Below are 4745 nucleotides of genomic sequence, written 5' to 3' on the forward strand. Positions count from 1 at the left end.
ACTAACCACTTCAGCTGACCTGATCTTTTTTTTAAAAAATTATTTTTTATATCAAGTATAATTGCTTTAAAATGTTGTGTTAGTTTCTACTGTACAACAGCTTGCATAGCTATCTCCTCCCTCCTAAGCCTCTTTCCACACCCCCATCCTCACCTACTGTCCAACAGAGCACTGAGTTGAGCTCCTTGTGCTGTATGGCAGCTTCCCACTAGCTACCTGTTTTACACATAGTAGGGGATACATGTTAATGCTACTGTCTCAATTTGTCCCACCCTCTCTTTCCTTCATTGTGTCCACATGTTCATTCTTCATATCTGTGTCTCTAGTTCTCTCCTACAAATAGATTCATCAGTACCATTTTTCTAGATTCCACATATATGCATTACTATTAGTTTTTCTCTTCCTGACTTGTTTCACTCTGACAGAGTCTAGGTTCTTCCACATCACTAAATGACCCAAGTTCATTCTTTTCTATGGTTGAGTATTATTTCATTGTATATATGTACACAACTTCTTTATTCATTCATCTTTCTTTTTTTTTTTTTGTTGGACTGAATATTTTATTTCAACAGACATCCCTGGTTTAAAAAAAAAAAAAAGATGGAGGGAGGGGGGATATCATCACACCCAACAGGGAGCAAAACTCCCATCCAAGAACTCAGAGCCCCTTCTGAGGCATCGCTTGAGTCTTTGCTAGCTCCAAGACAGAAAGGAGCTGAATTTTCTAACTTTTGTTAAGAAAAATCTATCAAATATGTTCATTCTCGCAGAGGCGAGGGCTGGGTCCTCAGGGAAAGAGATCCTGGGCTTGGATCGGCTGGGGTCCCAGAGATGAAGCTGGGGGCCGAGCCAGCTGGGCTGCAGGAGATCCAGAGGCAGTCAGGCCAGAGCCCTAGAATCCGTATTTGGCTTGGGTCTGCCGGCGGCTGAGCTTGTTCTCCGACCAGGTGTTCTTCAGTTCCAGCTCCCGCTCCTTAGCCTGATGAATCAGATAGGTAATCTGGTGTTTCCGCCGCTGCTGGCCTGTTGGCTGCTCCCCTTTCTTTTTGCTGAATGACTTCATGGTCTTCTCTTCTGTCAATGACTTGGTCATCCACTGCTGGGCCCCACTGAGCTGGTCGTCACCTTTGATCTCCACAAAGTTGATCTCTTCCCTCCCTCGGTTCCTTTTGCCCTGCAGCCGCTTAAATGCTTCGTCATCGATGAAGGACGCATCTGGGGCAATTTCCTGGGGGGGGACCAGAGCCGGGTCCTGTGCGGGATAGTAGCCACCACTGTAATAATCCTGATAGTAAGCACCAGCGGCATTGGCATCGCCATATGTGGAAAACTGATTGTAGCTGTAGTCATCCCCAGGCTTAGGCATCCAAGGGGCCCCACTTGAGCCTGCTGCCATCTTGAATTCCAAGGGGGCATTGGCTGCATCGTCCTGGAAGGCCGGCTCTGGTTCCGTGCCTGGAGGCAGCTCTTCAGGGACAGTGGGAACGGGGTAAGGGTATGGCTCAACTCCAGGTGGCTCGGCCTTCTCAGGGAGGGAGAAAAAGTTCTCAGGGGCCACTTCCTCATCACTGTCGTCCTCCTCCTGCGTGATCTGTTTCGTCACCTGCAGGGCGGCACTCTTGGCGGCAGCCTTGATAGCTGAGGGTGACGGAGTGGTGGTTGTGGTGCCCACAACGGGGGCAAGAGAAGAGGACTTGGTCTTAGAAGCTTGCCTGGAGGGCTTAGTGTCAGAGGAGCCATCCGAGGGTTTCCGGGAGAAGGCGTGGGGCAGGAGCAACCTGTTAGTCTCTTTCACAGTCAGGTTTTTAGGCTGGGGAAGCAAGGCAGACAAGCCAGTCCCCTCACTGGATCCCTGAAGGACAGTTTTCTTCTTTGTGGGTTCATCTTCCTCAGAATCTGAATCCCCTTTATGCAACTCTGGCGCCGCAATTTTCACCGGCTCTGTCCTCTTCTTTGGCTTCGGAAGCCCCAGGGGGGGCCCGGCACCGCCGATAGGAGGGGGCAGACTGAGGCCAGGGCCTCGGGGCGAGGGCAGCCCCAATCCGAGCCCCTCCCCAACTCCCGCCGCTTCAGCCGGGCTCACGCCTGGAGGTGGGGGGAAGCCTCCCAGGCCGAAGGGCAAGGGGGGAGGAGGCTGGAGCCGGGGGTCGCCGGTGGGTGGGGGCAGCAACAGCGGCGGGGGAAAGGCTGGGGCCAGCATCTGCGGGGGCGGAGGCAGCAAGGCCGGACCCTTGGGTGCGGGAAGAGAAGCGAACAAGCCCCCTAAAGTGGGCCCAGGAGTAGGGGCCGCCGCCTCCTCCTCCTCCTCCGGCTCCGGCTCAGCCTCATCCGGCTCACTTTCATCGCTGCTGGCGTAAGCCTATTCATTCATCTTTCAATGGACATATAGGTTGCCTCCATGTTCTGGCTATTGTAAATAGTACGGCAATGAATAGTCGTGTACAAGTGTCTTTTTGAATTTCGGTTTTCTTAGGGTATAAGCCTAGTAGTGGAATTTGTTGGTAATATGGCAGTTTTGTTCATAGTTTCTTAAGAAGCATCCATACTATTCTCCATAATGGTTGTATCAACTTATATTCCCACCAACAGAGCAAAGTTTTCCCTTTTCCCTACATTCTCTCCAGCATTTATTGTTTGTAGATTTTTTTGATGATGGCCATTTGACTGGTGTGATGTGACACCTCACTGTGGTTTTGATTTGCATTTCTCTCATAATGAGTCATGTCAAGCATCTTTTCATGCGTTTGTTGGCCATCTGTGTGTTGTCTTTGAAGAAATGTCTGTCTAGGTCTTCTGCTCTTTTTTTTGTTGTGTGTGTGTGTGTTTTGATATTGAGCTGCATAAACTGCTTGAATATTTTGGAGGTCAGTCCTTTGTGATGGTTCATTTGCAAATATTTTCTCCCATTCTGAGGGTTGTCTTTTCTTCTTACTTGTGGTTTTCTTTTCTGGGCAAAAGCTCTAAGTTTAATTAGGTCCCATTTGTTTATTTTTGTTTTTGTTTTAATTACCCCAGGAGACAGGTCTAAAAGATCTTGTTGTGATTTATGTCAGAGTATTCTGCCTATGTTTTCCTCTAGGAGTTTTATAGTATCCAGTTTTACACTTAGGTGTTTAATCCATTGCAATTCTACTTTGTGTGTGGTATTAGAGAATGTTATAATTTCATTCTTTACATGCAGTTGTTTCTCTGTTATATATTTTGCCTCTTTTGTCCTAGATTAATATCAATAGGTACATGGGCTAATGTGACACTTTCTTACTTGAATTCTTTAAATATTTTCACAAATGCAGCATCAGTTTGGTTTACTCCCACACCAAATTTATCTTTCTTCTTTCAGTTGGACTCTGGATCGATACATTGGATTGAAGTGGATGTGGAAACAATATCTAGAATTCAGCACAGGATATAGTTTCAAACTTCTTGAGCTTATTAAATTATTTTTTAAATGATGGAAGCTTATCAAAAAGACAGAGCACAGGCTTAAAGGGTTTCTTGTTGAACACATCTAGAACAAAATGAGAATCATATGAGAAACAAAGCTTTATATCTCATAGAATAAGATAAAAAATATGATGTGAAATGAAGAAATATATAAAAACTACAAAAACTTTTCTTATAGTCACATGTGAACCAACAAGCATAGATGTAATGATGGAATTAGAAAGTCTCTATAGGTGAAAACCAATATGAAAAATAATTTAATGAGGAACAACTTATTCTTCATTCTCAAATTATTGCTTACATTTAAAATAAGAAGAATCCATAGCAATACCTGGAAGACCTCTTAGGTTTCAGGATGACTAATCTTCAAAAAAGTCCAAAAATGATGAGTGTTGGCAAGGATGTATAGAAATACAAACTTAAAAATGTTTCAAGCTTGTGTTTCAAGATGGCAAAGTAGGAAGCCATGGAACTCACCTCCCCAACTAGGATCACATAGAAAATACAACATATAGAATGATTCTCATTCTGAAGGTTAACTGGAGACTGGCAGGAGTCATGTACAACCAAGGTTGCAAGACAGATCCATGCAGAACAGGGTAGGAATGGAAGAGAAACCAGACCAAACTTCTAGCGAATGAACCAGCTAAGACCCAATCCTTGGGCCTTCTGCCTTAGGAACCTGGGACCTGACCCAACTCCCAATAAGCAATGATGGCCTCTGAGCAGAAGAGAAACCCTATCTCATACCTGGCTCTGGCCCTAGCTCCTCTTCTCCAACCCTACCTTCTACCAAGTTAAGATGAGGTCATTAGGCTGTGCTCTGTTCCAGTATCACAAGTGGTCTTATTAAAAGGGTAAATTTGGATACAAGACAGACACAAATAATGAGAAGATTATATAAGACAGAGACATGGAGGAAGAAGATGGCCAGGTGATAATGGAGGCAGAAACTAGAGATATGCAGTGAGGGAACACCAAGGATACTGACCGCACCAGTAGCTCAGAGAGAGGCATGGAAGAGCTACTTTCTCAGCTTCCTCTTCTTCAGAAGAAACTGATAACTTGATTTGTGAATTCTAGCATCCAGAACTGTTAGACAATGTATTTATGTTGTCTTATTCTACCAATATGTTATGTTGCTATGAAAGCAAACTAATGAGTGTGAAGTGTGCCAAGTCTCTCCAATTGTATCCAACTCTGTGTGACCCCATGGACTGTAGTCCTTTAGGGTTCTTTGTCCATGGGATTCTCCAGGCAAGAATACTGGAGTGGGTTGCCATGCCTTCCTCCAGGGAGCA

General features: G+C 45.1%; 1 pseudogene; it reads right to left on the minus strand.

Moving 5' to 3' along the window:
• Positions 1-591: 591 nt before the first annotated feature.
• On the minus strand, positions 592-2371 carry LOC138078416 (proline-rich protein PRCC pseudogene; annotated as a pseudogene).
• Positions 2372-4745: the final 2374 nt, after the last annotated feature.

This window comes from Capricornis sumatraensis, chromosome 4 (genome assembly GCF_032405125.1).
Source record: "Capricornis sumatraensis isolate serow.1 chromosome 4, serow.2, whole genome shotgun sequence".
NCBI lineage: Eukaryota > Metazoa > Chordata > Mammalia > Artiodactyla > Bovidae > Capricornis > Capricornis sumatraensis.